Source organism: Manis pentadactyla, chromosome 1, assembly GCF_030020395.1.
Source record: "Manis pentadactyla isolate mManPen7 chromosome 1, mManPen7.hap1, whole genome shotgun sequence".
Lineage (NCBI taxonomy): Eukaryota > Metazoa > Chordata > Mammalia > Pholidota > Manidae > Manis > Manis pentadactyla.
In genome coordinates, this window is record NC_080019.1 from 204,367,622 (window position 1) to 204,391,559 (window position 23,938).

Below are 23,938 nucleotides of genomic sequence, written 5' to 3' on the forward strand. Positions count from 1 at the left end.
CCAGGGAGCGGGCGGGGCCGGGGGCGGGGCCATGGCTCGCCCCGCCCCGCGCCGCAGAGCTGGCACCACCCCCGCTCACCCCCCGCCTTCGGGGCACCTAGCCGCGCGCCCCTCGGGTCTGGGGGCTTGAGGGCCTCCTGGAACCTGACCGTGGCTCTGTGGGGAGGGCATGGGAACCAGTCTTGCTCCCCGAGATTACAGAAAAGGGAGTCGAATGCCCTTAACACCCTTTTGGTTGGGAAGAAAAAAAAACATCCCAACTGAGATGGAGGTGAAGGAAACTGTTCCCGCTCTCTTCGGAGGGAAGAGAGCGTCGGCCTCCTTACCCGGAGGTGAGAAAGGACTCATCATCCCCTCTACCCCGCGCGTGCGCGCGCAGACACACGAACACAAGCTGTAGTGAGAAAGGAAAGAACCAGCTTTTTTCCCAGAGCTGGGAGAAAGGTGTCATCTCCCCAACCCCCAGGTGAGGTAGGAAGGAATAATCCGCTGCCACTACACACACACACACCCTTTGGTAAGACGGAAGAGAACTACCCTTTCCTCAATACTGAGGGAGAAAGACACCCCCTACCCCCAAGCCAGGGTGAGGGAGACAATAAGTAGTCGGGAAGCAAAGGTGATCTCTGCTTTGCGTAGGGGAGACGGGGTGGAGAGACCGGCGGATCCTTTCCACCTGGTCTTGGAGGTATGTGTAGAGTGCATTTTTGCACTTTAGGGATGGCTCACCTAAGAGCAGGGACTTCTCTCCCCTTCTCCATGGACCAGAAAGATGAAACTATGTGTAAGGCTGAGACTTCTTCTGCAGGACCTCCAAGTGAGATATCTAAGGCTCCCCCACCCCTTCTGTGTTCACCTCCCTGAAAGAATATTGGTGAATCCTATGTATTACCACGAAGGCCATGTCTCCAATATCTTTTTTTTTTTTCAGTTCATTCACTGGCCAGATCTGCCCCAACCTCCATCAAGACTTCTATGATGACCACCTTCCCCTATGCACTACCTAAATCTTGTGTGCCCCCTGGACCTTTGTTTTCACCCCTCATGAGATACACTTAGTTCCTGTGTTGTACCACCAGATCAGGAGGCAGGTGTACTTTACATTCAGACCATTCTGGGTGATGTGTGATCTTGGGCACATTAGCTGTCTTCACCTCTTCAGCTCAGATGATAAAAGGAGATAACACTTTTCAAAGTTGTTACATAAAGTAAGTGAAATTATGTATTGAAAACACCTGGCACACAGTAGATATTCTGGTAGTGATGGCTGGATTTTTATTCTTATTTGAACCAGTTCTCAATAAGTATTTTTTGGCTAAGTGGCATAAATGAGCAGCTTGTCACTGATACTGGCAGGCAGTTTTTGCTTCCCACATCCCAGCTATACTCAACTTGGGGTGGTGATGCACAATCCAGCCCCAAGCCAAAAGGTGTCCAAGAGATCGTCACTCAACTACAGAAATACAGTGGCCCTTCCATCCACCATGTGCCAGGCAGTGGTAAGAGCGGGGTAGACTGATATGAATGGGAAGTGGCGCCTGTTTGTGGCAGGCTCACAATCTACATGGGCTACAGGGAAGAGTGGGGAGGTTAGACACAGGAACAATTCACCATGATAAGATGTGAGAAATACTGTAATTCAGTTGGGCAAAGTGGTTTTAAAAGCACTTAGGAATGAGGGAACCATTCTGCCTATGAGAATGGCTCCTCAAAGGAGGTCACATTTGTGATGGGTATTGAAGCAGCTATAAGAGTTTACCAGCAGAGTCAGGGGGGAAAGCTCTCAGCAGAGAAGGCCTAGAGGAGAGCTAGTGGTTAAATCCTCCAGGAAGCCTTCCCACAGTCCTTCAAGGGGAGGACTAAGTGTTTCATCACCTCTGCTTGGCTGGTCACAGCCTCTGAAGACATTATAATAAAATATTCTGGTGACTAGAATGTAAGTTTTTCAAGTATAGGTTTAAGTCTTAGCCATCTTTGTACCTAGACACAAAACTCAGTGCCTGGCAAGGAGTCAGCTGTTTGAGGATTGGACTGTACTCTTACCCAACTCAGTGTCTATTGGAAATTAAAACTGATAAGTCACTAGTAACTAAATAAACTTAATGTATGACCTTTCTAGAAGTATTTTTTAGAGAATCTGAGGAATCTTTTCCAAAGGCATAACTCTCTAATGATGGGATTTCATTTATAGTATCACTTCAAATTGGGTGACTGAGTCATCTTTTTCTATATTTCACTAAGTAATTTCCCCTAACAATTAAGCTTGTAGTGTATGTATATGTTTTTAAATCAGCCAAGTTAACGTAGTTTGAGTACCTGATACATGCGAGGCATTATGCTAGGTACTGGAGGGTAAGGAAAACCCAAGAATGAATAAAACCCAAGTTCGGTCCTTAAGAAGACAACTCATAACCATGTGAACATATAACTAGCAATAACAGAGCCATCAGTGAGTGGCCAGAGTGTGGAGCAGGCAGTGAGAGTTAAAGGAGCCAGATGAAGAAGAGATCTCTGGGGTAGGAGATTTCACAGGGGAGGCTGGACTCAGGCCTTGTAAAATGGGTGGAATTCAGATAACCAGGAGAGGGTGGAGAAGGCAACCAAGACAGAAAGGATAGCAAAAGCAAAGTCAGGGAAGCTGGGCTGGATACGTGATAAGAATATATACATCTACTGCTTGAAGGAAAGACCTTACCTGTGTTATCACTATATTCCTTGAGCCTTAAAATGGTACCTGGCAGGTAGCATGCACTCAAATATTTGGAAGGAGGCTCTGAGACTTGTGTATATGTTTATGTTGTTAGTGCCTATCCAGCTTTCTTTTTAGATGGCGAGCACCTCAAGATGAGGGATTCTATCTTCTGCCTCTCTCAGAATGATCTACAAAGCCTGATATGACATCCAACACACCATTAGTCTCCCAGTCTTGGGTGCTAGATCAAAATGTTCCTGGAGAACTACTTAACTTTAGATTCCTTCAATAACCCACAAGATCACTAAAAAATATTTATCAAATTTCCATTAATTTATTATTTTCTGGTAGGTTTTAATAAGAATATTATTCTTATGGAAGAACAGACTATTTTCTTATAATTGGGCATGGGTGGTCATTAATCAGTTGCATATGGTCAGAAGATTTTCATTAGTTGGCGCAACTGTAAATCACATCTGCTTAAACCAATATCCTCCGTGTTCCTCTGAGTCCTTGCCAAAAAGTGTCTTTGCAGTATGCAAAGATGCCTGATTACCAGTGGGCTTGGATTTTTAATGACCTATAATGAAAATCTTTCCCTTATCCTTATCTGTGGATCTAGTTTCCAGATGCAGGAAGAATATAGTACTATGAGTCTGTTTTATGTCCTGCCTTTTCCCTGGAATTGAAGGGGAAACATGACTTGGAAATTCTACAAAACATCAAAGTCTGGGCCAGTTAGGGCCTTTCCTTCCTATCTCCGTCTGAGACCACCCAGCCATTCCCATCTCTAGGTGGAAGACATTTATCCCAGAGCAATCAGTGGAGGGGTCTCCCCACCTTTCTTAATCACTCAGGGGCTGTCTAAGCCAACTGTCAGAATCTCAGAGGTCTCTCCCAGTTCTAGAAGCCCAGAACTCTTTGAGGTCCTTTCTTGTGTAATCTTTATCTTCCTATTGAATTGTAAACACAAGCACACATCAGGCGACTGCAGATCAAGAATCCTGCTAAAATCGGGAACCAATTTAATGCTTTATCACCTCTCTGATTTCTCTCTTCCTCTAAGAAACAATGCAGCAAAAAAAGCTCAAGAAAGGCTGGGAACAAGACTGAGGGACAATTGAAGTACCTCCTGCGGGCAGAGCTCAAAAGCAGAGCTTAAAGGAAAACTGAGTAACCCCAAGCCACCTGGCAAAAAGCTTGTTATCAGAGTGTCCCCCCAAACAAGGAAGTTTTCTGGAACATGCCACCCTTGGCCCTTGCTCCCTTCTCAGGATCAGTGACCCCACTCAGACCTACCTGCCCTAAAGAGAAGTAGAAAGAGTTAGAGATTCAAAAACCATTGGTTCTAGTCCCGACTCCATCACTAATTGGCTTTACTACTGTCAACAAGTTGCTCAGCTCTCTGGGCCTCTTCTGTAAACAGGGAGGGATAGGTCTGCTTTGGGTCTTTCATGAGATACTACTGGAACACTTTGAAAGTGACAAAGCTTTACCAGAAGAGGCACCAGTATTGCCTTCCACACCATCCTGTTACCTGTCCTTTGGAGAACCCAACTGAACTGAGAGCTTGTCACCTCCATTCAGGGCCTTCTAGACAATGAGCCCCATGAGTGCCTCCTTCTCCACCTCTGTAGAGAAGACAGTTATGCCCCCAACATTAAATCCTCTAAAGGTGGCCATGTCAGCTGGACCAGTTTGCTAAAATTAGGAATCACACGACTGAAAGTTCAGTTCCTAAATCTGCCTCATGGTAACTGTAACTTCGAGCAAACTGCTTGCAGCTCCAGGTTCCTCATCTATAAAAGAGTTGTGATTATCATAATGACCTTGAAGGACTATTGCAAAGACTAAATAGGATCAAGTCTATGAGTGTATTTTATAAGCTATAAAGTACTGTGCAAATGTTATCTATTAATATTTCTGATGCCAGGGGAATCACAGAACCTACCAGCACCGCAACAAAAATGCAAACAAGGTCTCTCCCCTGCACATATTTATCCCAACATTACACACCCAGGAGAAGTCATGAAAGGCATGAGGTCAAACGTCTTCAGCTACTCCCAGGCTTAGTCATACCTGGTAAAATAAATGCAATAGCCACTTCAACTAAGGGCTTCTACCTTCCTGGGTGACCTTGAACAGTACACTTAACTTCTTCAGGCTTCTCCTTCCTGGTTTGGAAAATGAGGGAGAGGGAGCTGAGTCAGGTGATCCCCAAGGTCTAGTGTTGAGACATTATCTGGGCGGAGCCCCACAGGGGAAAATAAGCACCTGATGTCCCCAGGCTGAGCCAGGGAATACAGGGACTGTGTCTAGGGACAAACACTGAGCACTGACAGATGCTTTTAGGGAGAGAGAGAAGCAGGGGTGCCCAGGAGAAACACAGGTGACATGAATTCTAATTCCAGGTCTGTCCCTGACTTAAGGGAGTTAGAGATGGTCCCCTTGCCAAGTTTCCATTTCCCTGACAGTACTAGGGACACAATAATGACTACAACTGTTTAGATGCTGACCGTATGCCAGAAAATGCCCGTGTGTTATCTCGTTTAATCTCCTATAAGGAAAGCGTTAAATATCCCCTTTTTACCAATGAAGCAGTTAGACTTCAGAGAGGTTACACCAACTAAGATGAGCTCTTAGAACTAAAAGGTTGCAAAGCTGGAAGGCACGTCTTGTTGCCTGCAAAGCCCATTAAGATTCCCCATTAGGATATATTGACAGGTCCCTTAGAAATGTGCCATCCATCGGCAGCTTGTGTAATGAAAACATTTATCAGAAGCCATAGAAAAAATACTGTACCCTCCTGGACCCTTGTCAGCTTCCCTACCATCTCCGTTTGCCTAAAATCCTGCAGTCATAGGAGGCTCAGCATCCTGAAAAAGCATTCTTGCCCCAGGAACAAGCTAGCCTTAAGCAAGAAGAATCTAGCTGATGAGACTCACACCCATCAGACACTCCACTCCTTCTCCCACCCAGCTTGGACCACAGCTCCCCCCAGAGCAGGTCTGGCCTCTTGTGGGATGCGAGTGTATTGGCTGTTGCCATGGTGATAGAGGAACACTTCTGTCATGCACACCGGAGCAGCACAGAGTGGGTTTCCCCTGTCTGGGAAACTCAGAGGATTCATCAGAGGTTGTTTTCTAGCAGCATCCTCACACAGCTTCATGGATAAATGAGAGAGCAACCCTGTCCTTAGCATTCATCCCACCACAGGGACAGGTCTGAGATTTCTGTACCAAGTCAGTGGAGAAGGCAACCCCCTCTCTCTACCTCTGGTACAGTTCCTCTTCAAAGAGGTGTCTGCTAGGTTGTAAGAAGAGATATTAACAAGTTGCCGGTGAGGTGTTGTATTTACAGAAACAGTGGGCAGCCCCTGACTCCCCAGTCCTGCTCAGCCACTCCCAGATCATGAACCAATCAAGATTTTCAGCATCAGATCCATGTAAGTTTATCCTCTGCCTCAGCTGCTTATTAGTAAGGCAACCTTATGCAATTTCTTGAATAAGATACCATTTATTTATCTGTAATGTGGAGTTAATCATTCTTTGCAGAGTAGTTGAAAAACATTAAATGCTATCATGCATAAATAATAGTAGGTACATATTCATGAGAGCAATTATTTTAAAGGAAGAAATATAATAAAACATATACTCTGATTGGAAGACAGATAAATATTTGAACGACTGGTTCACCACTTAATAGCTATATAATAGTCTGAAGTCAATTTTATTTCACAACTCAGTTTCCTCATGTGTAAAATGAAGATGTCAGGATGAGATTCACAGGCTCAGGACCTATGAGATTCTATGTGAAGATTGTACTTTGAATGTATGGTTCTAATATCTCTGTTGGGAATCTGAGGATTGGGCTAAAAAGAAAAGGAAAAGACACCTTCTTCATTTGTGTTTAAGTGACAGTATGTTTCCTACCTTGGAGAGTTGTAAGAATTCAAGGCCATGTGTAAAATGATCACTACTTGATCTGTTCAAAGAGACTTTAGGATACCCAGGCCTGGCTCGTGGTGGAGGGGCTGCCTGAATCATCAGGCAAGAGGACTTTTAGATAATTGGATGGGGGAATGCCTTCCATCATCTAAGAAATGAAGGTGCTGGCACAGAGCCTATTGCTAGCCTGCTTCATATGGACCAGATGTATGGAAAAGTGAGATGAGATGGAAAAGGCACTAATGGCCTTACTTCTTAATGTCAGCATTTGCACATTGAGAAGAAACTTTCCCCCACCCCCAGCCCTAACACCACGTCATGTGAGTTCCTGCATGGCTGTCCCCGGAGAAAGGTTCCTTAGTACCAGGGCCAGCTCTGAGCAGATGGCCCATTTCTTCTTCTCTTGAAAACAGCCAGCTCCAGGGATGGCAGAAAAACAGTCAGAGTCCAGGGTCAAACACTGGACTGTTGTTTCAATGAGTCTGGTTCAGCCTGAAAGCCCATCCGCACTTACTCTCCCACCGCACCCCTTCCACCTGCACATCTGCAGGACTCTGCCAGGGCTGGAGGCCATCTGGAGACCCGAAGACACCTGACTGGCTTGCCTGTTCCTTGTTCCTGCGTCTTGATTTTTGTCTTCTTACACTGCCAGTATCAAGAGAATGTCTTTTCTCATCTTCAAAATACATCTGGTCCATATGAAGCAGGCTAGCAATAGGCTCTGTGCCAGCACCTTCATTTCTTAGAGGATGGAAGGCATTCCCCATCCAATTATCTAAAGTCCCCTTGCCTGATGATTCAGGCAGCCCCTCCATCACGAGCCAGGCCTGGGTATCCTAAAGTCTCCTTGAACAGTGATCATTTCACACACAGCCTTGAATTCTTACAACTCTCCAAGGTAGGAATTATACTGTCACTTAAACACATGAGGAGACAGAGGATCAGAGAGGAGAAGAGACTTCCCCAAGGTCACACAGCTTGTCATAAAATGTGAGATTCAAACTCTTATTCCCAACTTTAGGAGGAAGAGTTGAATACTCATTTGCTGTTTGTTTCTCCTACAGGCCACAGTGAGCACTCTAAAAAGTTCTGGGGATTAAATGTAAATTAGTTCAACCATTGTGGAAAGCAGGTTCCTCAAAATGAGAAATGGAGGTTCCTCAAAAAACTCAAAATAGAAACACCATTTGACCCAGGAATTCCACTCCTAGGAATTTACCCTAAGAATGCAGGAGCCCAGTTTGAAAAAGACATATGCACCCCTATGTTTATTGCAGCACTATTTACAATAGCCAAGAAATGGAAGCAACCTACGTGTCCATCAGTAGATGAATGGATAAAGAAGATGTGGTACATATACACAATGAAATATTATTCAGCCATAAGCAGAAAACAAATCCTACCGTTTGCAGCAACATGGATGGAGCTAGAGGGTATTATGCTCAGTGAAATAAGCCAGGTGGAGAAAGACAAGTACCAAATGATTTCACTCATCTGTGGAGTATAAGAACAAAGAAAAAAACTGAAGGAACAAAACAGCAGCAGACTCACAGAACCCAAGAATGGACTAAGTTACCAAAGGGAAAGGGACTGGGGAGGATGGGTGGGAAGGGAGGGATAAGGGGGAAAACAGGGGCATTACAATTAGCAGACAATGTAGGTGGTGGGGCACAGGGAGGGCAGTACAACACAGAGAAGATAAACAGTGACTCTATAGCATCTTTCTGCGCTGATGGACAGTGACTGTAATAGGGTATGTGGGGAGGACTTGGTGATGGGGGGAGTCTAGTAAACATAATGTTCCTCACATAATTGTAGATTAATGATACAAAAAAAAAAGTTCTGGGGATTAGAGGGCATGACAGCCAAGGGGTCCAGAAAATCAGCCCCTGTGTCATCTCTAGTGTGTCTTCAAGCCTTTACCCAAGCTGTTCACTTTGCTTGGGACACCTTCCCCAGGCCTTCCAGCATGCTGCAGTGGAACAACCATAGGCTTTGCAGCAGACAGCGCTGTTTGGGAATTCTGACTGTACCACTTGCAGCTTTATGATCTCAGAGAATTTATCAATTCCCCTGAGACTTGCTTTCTCTGTAAAGTAGGGCTATCTACCCCATAGTGTCATCATGAGGGTTCAAGCAAAAAGGGCTTAGCATGGTGCCTGGTACCTAGCAGGTGCTCATGACTGTAACAGTCCTTCCAAATGCAGGTCAGGCACCTCCACTTCTGTGAAGCCCTCCCTGAATATACCTCCTTCCTCCATGCCTTAACACTCATTTTTCTCTTTCTTCATTCAACAACTATTTAAAATACATAAAGAACTCAATCATAGTACTCAGTACATGATATTGTAATTCCTGGGTCACGTTCTGTTTCCCTCTTTAGGCTGAGAGTTGAGGGCAGGGATTCTGACTGAGTCAACTCTGAATCCCAAAAGCCTAGTCCAGGGCCTGGCAGGAGAAAGGAAGATGGAAAGAAAGGAAACGGAAAGAATAAATGCAAATACAGACGGAAAAGAAAACAAGGCACAAGACTGCTTTTGAAAACCTGCTGCAAAAAGCACCACTGTCTCCGTATCCAGACAGGGAAAGCACCTGGTCCTTCCCCAGCTTCCGCAGATGCCTCTCAATTCCCCCCTTAACGTCAGCCAACAACAGAATGAGAGTATCAATCACCGCCTGAACAGGAAGCCTCGGATGAGCCCCGCATTGAAGAGTGGAGACCCACAAGGGGGGAGCGGTTTTAAGGCGCAGCTGCAGAAAGGAAAATTCCGTCTGTGCAGCCCCTGGGATAGAACGCCGCTGCGGGCCTGGTGACAGCCTGCCGGCTGCGGACCGAGCTCCGCCCACCCGCTGCGGCTGTGGCTGCATCCGGGCAACAGCTCGGCCGGCAGGTGAGGAAGGCAGCTACCGACTCCGCAGGAAGGCAGGAGGCTTGCCCAGGTGCGGGCTTGAGCCTCAAGCTCTGCAGAGCTGGAACTTGGAGTCGTAAGCCTTGAGCAAAGGCTCTTCTCTCTCCCAGCTCCCCAGACTGTGCTCCTGCCCGCCCCCAGATCATCTGAGAAACTTTGAAAAAGTTGCGTCCTAATGCTACCATCCCTCATCCACAAAGGGAAAGCCTGTAGGTAGCCAGGCATTCGTGATTCTCTGACTTTCTAACTCATCTCCTAGCCTTCCCTGCAGCCATGTTCAACTTCTCTCTGATCCCCAAAGGAGGTATGATGTCATACCTCCATGCTTTTTGATGCTGCCTCTTACAGGAATGCACTCTGCCCGTGCCTTCCTGTGTTGGGTCAGTTTCCCAGAGGCAGGCGCTGCAACTACGATTTGAAAATAGTTTGCTTAAGACATGATCCCAGGAAGCATCAGCCGGGACTGGAAAGGAAAGGAAGCCAGGAAAAGGGTTACTAAGCAATTTACCACTTTGGGCAGCTGGGACCAACCCCAGCGAGCCATGCTGGTAGATATTGTAGAACATCTCGTGGAGCTGTCTCCCTGTCGAAGGTTGAGAAAGCTAGGGCATTTATCTGCCAAATCCCACTCAAAATCAGTTAAGTACTGTTCCTGGGAACGCTAACTCTGCCAGCAGCCTGCCCTGTGCAAAAGCCAGGCATACCCCTCCTCCAGAGCTAGCTCTCAAGTCGTTACAGGGTATCGATACTATCCACCACCCTTGTAAAACTGGCTAAATACTCCTTATCTTTCAAGGCCCAGCTCAAAAGCCAACACTACTAATCCCAAATAAAGTTCACATCTCTCTCCCCTGCATTCCCAGAGCAAGTTGAACACAACTCTATTGAATATTTCATCTAGAGCATTATAGCGACTTTCTGCCTATCTTCCCAACTGGATCATGGGCTCCTCCAGGGCAGGTATTGTGACTTTACTCATTTCTGTGTCCCCAGCTCCCAGCAAAGGATGGCACATAGATACCACGTACTCATTGCATATTAGTCGTTGTTTGAGAATATTAATGAATATTGACAAATTCCAATCACAGCCCAAGATTCCATTTTTTCTGGGAGAATACTGACACCCTATTGCCTTTGGTGATTTGAGGAGAAAATAGTATCACATTTTTAGAAAGGGTAATACTCAATGCTATGTCAGTTTCTTCAAGGTGATCAAAGGCGGGGTCAAGACACCAAAGATAACTATATTCAAAGTCTCAGGCTGAAGCCACATAAGCTTTAATTTGCCATTTTCTGCCCTGGTATGGACAGAACCTCACAATGGATGAAAATTCATTTGATTCATATAGGTTTGTAGTTAGTTGCTCATAACATACATAATATCATCAACCTGTTTTAGTGTCCCATCTAGAGGAGTTTAGTGTATGAGGATAGGGCATGTCCTGGGCCAGAGCCCTCAGAGGCCATCTTTGTCTCTTGGGGTCTGGGTCTTGCCTGCAAGCTGGCAGGAACTAACTGGAATCCAAGCCAAATCAGAGGTGATGCTCCCCAAGAGAGCCTGGGGCAATCCTGCCAGAGTGGAGATTCAAAATTGTTACTAAAACAATATCCAGTTAGGATATATGAGGGAAAGGAAAAAATATTTAGAATAGAAATAAAAAATAAAGGTTACCTTCAGTAAACTTAGTAAGATATATGCAAATTCTATTTGAAAGAAAATTAACTAAGGGACACAAAAGGGCACTTTTAAAAAGGTATATAATTTTCTTGGGTAGGAAGATTCAATAGCATAAAGATGTCATTTCTCCCTAAGTTAATCTATAAATTTAGTGCAGTTCTGGTAAAAAAAAAAAAAAATCCTAACAGATTTTGGCAGGGGTTAACTAGTCAAAGTGACTCTGAAATTCATATAGAAAAATAAACGAGCAGGAATAGCTGAAAGAATTCTGTAAAGGAAGGGTAGAAAGAAAAGGATGGCTCTACTAGATATTAAAACATGAATTTGAGCTGCAGTAATTTAAACAGTGTAGTCCTTGTGCATCAAGAGACAGATCAATAAATAGAAAACTCAGAAATAAACCTAAATATATTCAGAAATTTAGTATAGAATAAATGTGGCATTTCAAATCAGTGGGAAACAAGATTATTCAATAAAAACATTGTTAGAATAACTGGAGAGTTATTATGGGAAAACCTTAAATTGGATCCATAGCTCACATATTACATCAAAAAATTCTCAGATGGATCACAACCAAAGCAGTAATAGAAGAAAATGTGGGGTGTTCTGTTTTATAATCTTGCAGTGAGGAATAGCTGTCTAAGAATGACATATCCTAGTCATAAAATCTTTTAAATCGATAAATTTGACTGCCATAGTGTTTCTCCATGGAAAAAAACCTTCACATATTCAAAAGGCAAAAGACAAACTGGGAAAAATATTGGCAATTCATTCCATTGGCATAAGACTATTCCCTTAATGTAGTAGCAGCTTCTACATATCAGTAAGGAAAGGAAAAACAGCTCTATAGCAAAACAGGTAAGAAACATGAAGGAAAGAAAATAAAAATAACTTCTAAACCTCATGTATGTTAAACAACAAAAATCCAGCTGAGTAAATTTAAAGATCAAATTGGCTCAATGATTCATCAGGCAGCATCCTATCTAGCAGATAAAAAAGGAGCTCCACTGAGATGTAGAAAAGGAAAGGTTTTTAAAGGCAGAAAAGGGTCAGAAAAAGGAAATTCTTAGCAAAGAATGCATTGTTTCAGGTGAGATCATCTTCCCAAGGGGAAAGGAAGGAAAGGGGTCTGGCAGAGTATCACATTAGTGCTGACCGGGTAGTTGCGTGTTGGCTGATTAAAGATTACATTCTTGCGGGTGGGTTGAAAATTAGTTTAGATATTAAGTCTTGGTTTGCTGTTGTGGGGTTTAGCATAAGTGATACCATTTTAGTCCTTCTATCTCCTTTTTAACATGTATAATAAGAGAACTGAGTGATGGGGAAATGCCTATGTGCTCTTTTGAATCTTTAAATTTTATACCATTTGCCTTTATTACCTAGTTAAAAAACTCAAGCTCAAAAAAAATTATTTTTTAATAATAAGACCCTGTATACTAGCTGAAAAGATAACTCTGGGACATCAAAGTTATACATGGAAAAACAATAAAGAGTAACTGGGGGAGTCAAAAGCAGGGTAGCAGAGCACAAAAGAATGATCAGTAACACTGGATTTGGTGTTCAAGTTCCAGGCCTACTTTGTGCTAGCTGTGTGACTTTGGTAACTGACCTCATTCTCTGACCCTCAGTGTCCTCATCTGTGAAGCAAGAACAATCATAGTAATTACCTTATAGGGGTTTTCTGAGATTCAAAGAGGTGATGCATGGAAAATGCTTAGGACAATGTATAACATGTAGTAAATGCATGAAGGGCACCCTGCATGTGCTCAGAAGAGTGGGCATGACAGCTTAGTGACTGTGCAGGATAAGTACAGGGTCTTAGACCTCTGACTTGCCCAGCCTGACACCTGTGTGACTGTGTCTACATTAGCCACTGGCAGTCACAAAGTCACCTCCTTTTGTCCCAGAAGATGCATAAGAAACAAATGCCTCAAATCCTCTTTTGCAGTTGCTCTTGTTATTTCCCAAAGCCTCTGGTACCCAAGAATTATAGATTTCTGTTGGCTTACGCAAGGCTCTCCAGTCCTGAATTCTCTTGGAAAATTCCATTAAGGCTCCAAATATACTAATCTATAATTGTGGTTCAATTCGGCTCACAGTAAGAATTCAGTGTGTGCATTATGCCCTGTACTGTGCCTATTCCGCCCATGGACCTTTCAATAAGACCATCCCAACCACTCATCACATCCCTGCCAGACCTTAAAAGCAAGCTATAAATGGTAGCTGATAGCCTAGGCAATCCCTCAAGGCCAGTTGACCCCCATTGCTATCTGATCCCACCCCAATCGATCTGCCTCCCAGGGCTGGACTCCTGTCTCCATTCCTGGACTTCTTGCCTGCCTCTGACCCATCCCAAGTTTCTGTATCTTGTCTCTCTTCTGGTCTGTCTTCTTTTGTATCTTGTCTCTCAGGGCTTCTGAAATAATTTTTGATTTGCATAACCATTATAGCAGTGAAGGGGTATACTTTTGTTCCTCCATCAAGGGGCACTCAGGTAAGGCTGGCCTCCAACGCAGTTGGAAACAAGATACAAGTTTGCCTCCACTGCCTTTTCCCTCCCATTTCAGGGCCCTTGGTCCAAGCCTGGTGCTGCTATTCTCCCCTGGGCTCTATCCATAATGCTTAACTCTTGAGTTGACAATCATCAGCACCCTCAAAGCACCAGCTGATAAGATTTAAAAATGATTCCCTCACCTCCTTTTGCCATGGATTTTCTAAGGAATTCTGAAAACCAGGAACTTGTTTATTGTATTATCTGCCTAGCATCCTCCTCCCCAACCTTTTTTTGGGTACTTTCTCCCACCCCCATCCACATGTTTACTGTGTTGTCACATTTCTCACTCTCTTTTCTACAGTTGATTCATTCATGGCAAGCCCATCATGTCTTTCTCTGGGAGATTTTTTTTTTTAATAACTAGATTAAAGACTAACATCTCGTCTTGATGGTGGTGGAAACTGTCAGATGAAAATGCATGACTTATTCAAAGCCCTTTTTGCCACCTATGTCAGTTTAGGTCTTTTGAAAAGTGGATACCAAGGTGGGATTAGACCCAGAAGAAATTGCTTAGAGAAACACCTGTGAAGAATAAAGGGCAGGATGTGCCTCAGACTGTAGGGCTGACACCTGTGAAAGGAGAGAGGGAAGGAGAGAGCATGGGTTAGGAAGACTTTCAGATGGCAGTGCAGTTTTAAGAGAATCTGGGCCAGGACAATGGGGAGTTGCCAGCCAACAAAGTTGCCCATTAGAGGGATGGATAACATTAGACCCCCACCTTGCTCAGTTATTGCCTGCAAACAGTCCAGAGGGAAGCATGGCCTCAGCAAAAAGCTATTGTGGGTCCAGAAGGGGCAACTAGGCCTTTCAGTCAGCTCTGCTCCCTATAGCAAGCTCTCTTGAAGAAGTGTGTTAGTCCAGTACTCTGAGAAGCAGATACTAAGATAGGATTAAGGTGTAAGGCTTTTATTAGGTGAATCGCTAGTGAAAGAAAATGGGAAGGGAGCTAGAGAAGTCTTGAAGAATCGTCAGACTGCAATTCATGTCTGATTCCAGGTGACAGAGAAAGCATGGTAGCATCTAAGACTAACATGCAGTCCAAGAAGATTTGACAAGGCTACTGGGGAGTCCTCCAGCCAAAATCAGTCATCAACGGGTTCTGGTCTTCTTGGAATGGGCTGGCTTTAATATCTCTGACACAGTTGGTCGCTAGCTGTAAAAAGCTCACAGGAAGCATAGCCTCAGGGCAATGAGAGCTGGGACCCTTGGTCAGCGAAGCCCTCTACAGCTGCAGCCCCAGCTCATTCTCTCATTCTCAACACCCCCTCAAGGAGGTCTGAGGGGCACATTCACATGGCCTCCAATACCACCATTCAGGGGGAATGCTTGTTGGCAGAAAGAATGACATCGACATACTGAGAAAAAGGATACAGACAGAATCCTGGAAATGAGCCCCTGATGCCATTTCTTCCTGAAATCCAGGTTTCCCTGTCTTTTCACATAATTTCCTTGGTGAGCCAAGAAATTCCTCTCCTTGCTCACACATATTTGAGCTGAGTTTCTGTCACTTATAACCAAAAGAATCCTGATTAATCCATTCCAAACAAAAAAAAAAAAACGAGTTCAAATGGCGAAATTTCAGCATTGTGACCAGTCATTAAGGGATATTTTTTGATCAGGGAATTCAATTACACCCGACTCACAGGGCCTAGGTACATAAATGCACAAACAAATGAGACTGATGTGGGTGTTCCCTGTAACACCTGTCAATTTGAATTGACTGATGGATAAATGGCTGCTTCTTTACTAAACTGTGAATTCTTGAAGGGCAGAAACCATGTATTTTATCTGATACTTACAGGTTGTGTAGTGGTTCCATGATACATGAGGCCCAATAAATAGTTGTTGGATAAATGAGACAGAGCTCCTGCTTTCAATGAGCTCCCAATCGTGTAGCAGAAACACTCCAATACAGTGCATAGGTAATAGAATATGCACAATGCTGTGGAATCAAAGGGCAAGGAGCATTCAGTTCTGCCTCAAGGGATCAGGAAATATTTCACAACCAAGCTGGGATTTAGGCAATAAATAAGACTACGGCAGCCAGAGAAGGAGGAAAGATCTTACTAGGCAGCAGGAAGAGCATCTACAAAGTATGGTGCCATAAAAGTACGAGAAACTTGCAAAAACAGCAAATGGAGTTTAAGTGGACCATGAGCTCCTGTGTCTTAAAAACTTGAGGAATATTCTTGAGGGAGCATATCCAGCACTTAACAGTGGCCTGGGATATAGTAGGATCTCGATATATTTTTCTTTTTAAAATTTTTTCCAGCTTTTTGGAGATATAACTGACAACATGTGTTAGTGTAAAAGTTGAACAATGTGTTGATCTGATATGCTTACGTAACAAAATGATTACCACCGTAGCTAATGCTTGCATCGTGTCACATAATTCCTATTTTTTTTTTGCAGTGATAACATTTAAGATCTACTCTCTTAGCGACTTTCAAGTATACAATACAGTATTACCAACTATAAACACTATGCTCACAATGCACTTTTTTGTAGTATTTCAAAGTGGCTGAAGCACAGCATCATTAAATATGGGAGGAGGGAGGTAAGTCTAGACAAGCAACTTGGAACCAGGTGGTGATAAATAATAATAAAATTAAAAATTAGTAATAGGATATTAATAAATAGTAACAATAGCAAACACTATGTGCTTAATGGATGACAAGCCCATGAGGAAAACTTCACTTGTATTCTCTCATATAATCCTTTCAATGTCATGAGATAGACAATATTATAGTCCCTTTTTTTACAGCTGAAAATACTGCTGCTCAGGAAGTGGAGTGGCTTCACCAAAGTCAAACAGGGAGGATGGGGTGAAGCTGGGATTCAAACCCAGGTCTAGTTAATTCCAGAGGCAGGGCACTACACCACAATAGCGCCTCCCTGCCCAGAGTATTGACTTGGTTCTGAGGCAGTGGAAGCCACCAGAACCATTTAGGATCTGTGCGAAGCCTTCAGGCTACACTGCATCGATAACCCCTTTCTCTACCACTCTGGTGTGCAAAGTATAAGAAATGGGCTATGGTATGGCCAGAGTGACATGACAACATCGGATGGGAGAGGCCAAGTTAAAATCAGGATGGAGGTTGAGGGTAGATGCCAAGAAATGGTCTTAAAAGCAACTCTCAACTCAGGTATCAAGGACTTGTTCTACCTTGCTCTATGCCTTATGTTTAGCATTCCGTTGGGTCCTCTTGTCCCACCCCCTGCACACAAGCCCACTGTATACATGAGGATGCCAAAGCTCAGAAAAGTGCAGGGTCTCACTTAGGGGCACTTAGATAGTCTGTAGCAAAGCCAGGATGCTAACTTGGGAATTTCTGGCTCTTAAAGCCATGTTCTTTAATAAAAGACTGCGTATCCTGTTTTCATTTTAATCAACTTATTCTTCTTTCCCATCGTGGATACATAACACCAGGAGGCAGATAAATCCAAGGTTTGAGGGACGGTGCCAAACCCCCAGTTTCATCAACTACACAAATGCCTGCTAGAGGTCAGGGCCTGCCTGTTTCATCAGGCTTCTCTCTTTGATCAACCATGTCAACAGGTCTGATGCACACAGAGGTCCGTGCGGAGCTGAGCCACAATCTAAGGTAAGACACCTTTAGAAGGATTTTGCCCATGAGATTAATTGGGGAAATTCCCAAACATTACCATCTCTTACTAGGTTCTCAGAGGAGGAATCACCCTCTTCCAAGTCTGTGTCATTGTTGAAAAAGCACCTATTATCTCTGTTTTAAACTCTGAAGTTCTGTGTAAACATGTTCTTTAAAGTTATGCTCAGGGAAACTTGGATCTGTAACTGAAAGCTCTCTTGCTAGAGAAAAAAAAGAGGTAACAACTTCTAAACTAGCTGTCAGAAAATGTAGTAATTGGAGACTAAGTGAGTTGGAGGCATCCGTGCTATCACACCATTACGTAAACTGTTTCTCTCTCCTTCTGTTTCACCCAGAGGTGAGACAGGATCCCTCTAGGAAGAGGAGTGTGGCAGACACTCCTCTGGCTGAACACGTATGCCAAGAAGAACAACTGAGGCTGCCCCGTTATGACCGCCAACAGGAGAGGGACATCAACCAGAGAAGCTGCAGGGAATCAAGAGGACTCTGCAAGGACATTTGATGTCAACCTTGTTTGAAGCATGTCCAGCATGGATATGCTCTAGGAGGATTTAATGCTGGTAGAGATTCAGAGTGTTTCAAAAATATCATCTACCCAGCAGCCAAATCAATTCTCAGTTCTGGCCCTTCCTCTGCCCCACCTGATAGCAGCTCATGTTCAAAGCTACAGCAGGTTTGTGGAGGTGACTTGCTCAGGGTCACAGAACAAGGAGGTGCCACATTCAAGGCTTTTTCTCCAGCTCTGTGTAGCTATGCTCCACATCGAACCTGGATTGGATTGGTAGGTGATCTTGGTGAGACACATCAGGTCTGCTCAAGGTTGTAGTTATCCCTTTTCAGAATAAATATTTCTCATTAACCTCAAGAGCCCCCACTGAATCCAAGTCAGTTCTTCAGTGCAGTAGGGTAGAGGTATTTGTCATTCAGGACCCCAGACACCCTATTTTTCATCTTTTTCCTGATTCTTCTTACTCTTAGCCAAACACTCATATCAGTCTGCTCCTGTCCCCCCTCTTGGTTCTCTCTTTCCAGTTAAAACCTGCTCTCAGGAAAGGGTGTGCAAATATATATTGGAATACTTGGTTAACTTTATTTTAACATGGATATAAGAACAGCCTAAGTTAGAGGAATTAATGTTTAATGGTAGAACCTTAGAGACCATCTAATGGGGGAAAACATATCTTGCTTGGGGAAAACAAAGTCTTCCCAGGGCTTTCAAAGTCATACCAATAGGGAACCACCTATATGCATTATAAATCAGATCTGTTTCACCAGCTGTATAGATTTGGTGCAGTTTCAGTAAAAGGCATTGTGGTGCATCAAAACCATGCTGGACCAGGATGTCGCCTCTGTCACTTACCATCTGGGAGAACTTGGCAAGTCATTAAACCTCACTAAGCCTTATTTTCCCATCTTTATAGTGGGAACTAAAAGTGCCTCCCTCAGGAGTATGCTAAGTGAAATAAATCAGAGAAAAAGACAAATACTGAGTGATTTCACTTATTAAATATGGAATCTGAAAAACAAGACAAATGAACAAAAAAAACACAAAATAAAACCAAGCTCATAGATACAGAAAATAGATTGGTAGTTGCCAAAGGGAAGAAAGTAGTGGGTAGATGAAATGGGTAAAAGGGATCAACAAGTTCAAATTCCCAGTTATAAAATATATAAGTCATGAGAATGTAATGTACAGTATGGCATCAATAGTCAATAATATCGCATTGCAAATTTGGAAGGTGCTAACAAAGCAAATCTTAAAAGTTCTCATCATGAGAAAAAATTTATAACTTTGTATCATGACAGACTTACTGTGGTGATCTTTTCTTAGTGTATACAAATGTCCAGTTTTTGTGTTGTATGTCTGAAACTACTGTATCTCAATTATACTTCAGTGAATCAATAAAAGTACCCATTGAATTGTGAGCAATTCAACAAGTTGTATGGTGCATAGAAAGGGTCGATGAGGATTAGATATTATCACCATTGCTTCCTGTTAAAGGGTGATCAATTCTTCTTCAACCAGCAGCCTCGCCTGATAGTTGGATATTCTTTCAATAAAGCTTAGGGATGAAATTTCCTTTAATTTTATTGAATTGTCTAACCTAACTTCGGAGAGAAATTACGCCCCAAACAATTGGAAGTCTATTGAAGAGAAGAAAATGATTTCTTTCTTAAACAAAATGCAGCTTTAATAGTCTTATTTTTCACCCTAGCATTTATGAGTCTCTGAAATTAATTGGATTCAGTATCGGAAGAAACACATTACCCCCCTTATGTTTTCAAAATTAGCTCCCTGGAAACTATGTTTAAAGCAAAATGAGTATGTCACACCTGGTCAGCATTATATCATAATTAATTATTAAATTAACAAGAAGGGAAATATATCACATTTTATTAAGTTCTCCTGGGAATAATGTTGGATTCCAGCAGCTCAATAGTTGGTAACACTTCAGCATATTACAAGAAACTATTCGACAGAAAAGTGTATATATTATTTTATTCATCAAAAGTTAAAATGTTTATCATATTTTAAAGCCTCCTTGCTTACCTGAGCTCCTTACAGTATCTTTGATTTCTTTGTATCCTATCTCTTTAATGGGTAAGTAGATGTAAGTTCTTTATAAGAAAGGAAGATCAGCAAAAAGAAAAATCCCCAAACTCTGCCTTTTAGTTCCCCAGATCAGAAATCTGAAATTCATTCTTGATTTCTCTGCACATCAGAACAATCTCCTAATCTTGTCAATTCCCTGTCCTTAACAGCTCTGCAATCTGGAATCTCTCCCTCCCATTGCCACTAATCAAGTCCTCATCCTCTCTGACCTAGGTCCTTGCTACTCCAAATGTGATCCTTGGTCCAGCAGCGTCCCCTGGAACTTGTTGGAGATGCAGAATTGTAGGCACAGTTCCAGAGTCACTAAATCAGAATCTGCATTTCAACAAGGTCCCTGGGTAATTCTTCTGCGCCTTAAAGAAGAGCCACTCCACTAGACCAGCTCAAGAGTGGGGCCCCAAATTCTGCCTTTCTAACAAGCTCTCAGGGGATGCCCGGTGTGGCTTTTCCACAAATGCACTTAGAGTGGCTCCTCATTGGTTTCGGCCCCCAACCTGGCCTTCTTCCAATCCAATCCACATTCAGCCAATGAAAAAATCTTTCTCGAGTGTATTTGGTAATGACACTTCATTGCTTAAAACCTTTCTGTGGTCCTTAGAGTGGACATTTGCTTTAAGTATTAGAAGTAATTTTGGTAGTAGTAGTTGCTGCTATGGATTTGGATTTTTCATTGTTTTGGTGGAGCAATTTTGTTGGTCCCCTTCCTAGAGTGGGAAAACCCCACTCCCTAACTCTTGATGGAAGGCAAAGGTGGCCTCCCAGTGTAGACGCTGAAAAGCGCAGAAACATTCTGTTAGACCTCCTGGCAACCAGGGAATGGAGCACATGACTCAGGTTTGGTCAGTTGGGATTTTTACCTGAATTTGAATCTGGATTTATTTGGATGAAAAGAAACAAACACAGAGGAGCATCCTTAAAACCCAGTTTCTAGGGATAGAAAGGAAAGAGGTGTCCAGGCTGATGTGTAGACTGTACAAAGTGGAACGTCCAGTATTCAGCAGTGAGAGTGGTGGTGCCTGTGTCCGAGGCTGACTTTCGCCTGTGGTTCTGGCTGTGTAATTTCCTCCTGTTCGTGCTCACTTTCCAATCCTGGATTCGCTAGCCTTGCTGGCAATTCAGTGAACTAACCAGTGTCCTGCAAATTAATTCCTTTCTTGCTCATATAGTCCAAAGTCAGTTTTTACTGTTTGTGACTTAGACCTCTAACTGGCAAGGCTACCCAGCCTTGAAAATCATCTGAGCTCCTTAACCTGGCCTTCTTCATTTCTGTATTAGTTAAGGTAATGGTATCTGCTGAAATATATCAACTCTCAAATCTCAGAAGCTTAACACAATACAAGGTTATGGGTTGGGTACATGTACTCCAACATGTGTGTTCCTGATTGCCAGGTGGTTCTCTAAGAAACCAAGTTCTTTCTACCTTGAGAATTGACTATCTCAACATGCTTCCAAGATGCTAGTCTGCATCAAGCTGATGCCTGGGGGAAAAAATGTGGCAATCTTTGTGTATGTTTACAATTAATTATAAGAGCAGGTGGGAACCCTTGAGGCCGGTGGATGAGTGGAGAATAGTATTAGAAGGTAGCTCAGCAGATCTGGAAGCATATGGCAGAAATAAGGCTATCTCAGTCAAGGATTCCTTAAGTTACCAATAACAGAATCCTTCTTAATACATGAACACCTGTTGTATTTATTGCCCTATATCCAGTCTCCCTTCCCCTGATGGGGGTTTCTTTGGGAGAAAGAAACTCTCCACTCTCGGCCCATGTGGTCTGATTGGAACTGAACCCAACCTCTGGAACCATATCTGGCCAATTAAGCATTCCATCTCTTTGAACACAGTGATAGCCTCAGAATTGGGCAAATGACCCAAGCCAGCCAATGAATGACTCAGTGGTGAGAACTTTCTTGGAACTTCTGGGAAAGAGAAACTCCGCAAGGATGAAAGTGTAACAGTCTGTGCCTGGGGCTTCCAGCTGCCATCCTTCTTTCTACCATGAAAGAGCCTGCCTGAAGCTGACATGCTAATACAGAAGAAAGCAGACCCAAAGAACAGAGACAGGTTCCTGGTACCATCAAGTACTGGATCCAGCTATGCCTGAAGCCAGTGCTATTCTTAGAACCAACATATTCTCTTTCATTCAAGCCAGTAGGAGTCAGATTTCTATCATTTACTTCCTCTGGTCCTGACTAATACAGGCAAGAATTCTAACTGCAGAATCCAGGGAGTCCATCTCTTTCTTATTTTCTCTTTCTCCGAAGTCTCATTCATCTCTGTGTCTTGCTCTGTGTCTGTCTCATTCTTTTTTCTCCATGGAGTTTCTGCCTTTGGGTGTACCTGACCTTTAAGGACCATCCCATGTCTAGCTCCCAAGTTTACATGTCTTCATTTTGACTGAGCAGTGGAGACTTAGCAAGCACCTCAAATCTAATTCCAAATTTCTGGGAGACAGCATTCCAAGTGATTCAACTTGGGTCAGCTGTCCAGCCCTGACCCAATCAGCTAAGGTTTAGTGGGCTTTGAAAATTGACATAATTTTCTCAGTTTCTTCGTCAGTAAAGTAACAGTATTAGTAGTAGGGTTATAACAGTAGTACCTACCACATAACTTTTGGGGGAACTCTAAATGAGATCATGCATGTAAAGTTTTAAGCATAATACCTGGTGTGTGGTAAATACACAACAAATGTAAATCATGAAAATGGTATTTCATTGGTAATAATGCTGCTCCTCCTGTGTCCTTGGTCTTCTCAGATTCTGCCTGAAGTCAGGGTGGTGTTGAGGCTGCAGGGGGCAGTGGGGATCCTGCCTGTGGATAAGAGAAGGATTTGAGGCAGGAAGCCAGACAGGTGATTACAGAGGTAAAGGATTCCACCCAGGAGGCAGCCTCTCATGTGCAGAGAGTGAGAAGAAATGCATGAAATTTGGCCAACACACTTCTCTCTCTTGCTAAGGGAGGCTCACTGAACAAGTTCTTCTCCCCGGAAAGGATGTCGCTACCTCCAGAGAAATTGACAATCATCTCAGCCCTATCATCTGATTTTCCCTTGGGCTTGTCTACACTGACAAGCAGAGTGAAGAATTTAGGAAGACTCCTCACGGTAGCACTGAAGCCTTATCTCACTGAATCCATCCCAGCAACTCCCTGAAATAGGTATTATTATTGTCATCCCTTTTTTATAAATGAGAACACACAGGCTCAGAGGGGTTAAGTAGCTTGGCTGAGGTCTCACAGCAAGTAAGTAGCAGAGCTGTAACATGAACCCAAATCTGTTGAGTGCCAATCCCCTTTTCTTTCTATTGGGCCATGGCTGATTCTACAGTCTCAAGAGCTACCTATCAGTCTTACTGGCTAAACAAAATAATTACTTTTGAACTTAGCTATTAGTCTCACTTCTCAAACAACTGATACAAAGCCACAGGTCACCTGATGGAGCAGAGGGATAATTGTAGGGAATTTGACAAAGCAGGTAAGTTCTAGAAAGTAGGAAGGAGCTAGATTTTAGGAATTGGCCTTTAAGCTGTGGGCAGTGGGAACTACTGATACTGGGAGGGAAGTCATGCCGAAAGGTAGCTCTCCTCCCACCTCATACTGCTGGGGACTGGATTTTGTTCCTCCCCCCACCCCAAATTCATATGCTGAAGCCCTAAAACCCCAATGTGATGGTATTTGGGGATGGGGCCTTTGGGAAATGATTAGGCTTATAGGAGGTCATGAAGGTGGGGCCCTTATGATGAGATTAGTGTCCTCATAAGAAGAGGTACCAAACAGGCAGCTCTCCCTCCACGGGAGGACACAGTGATAAGGCAGCAGTCAGCAAGCCAAAAAGAAAGTCCTCACCAAAACCCAAACATGCAGGCACCCTGATCTGGGACTGCCAGCCTCCAGAACAGTGAGAAAGTAAATTTTGATTA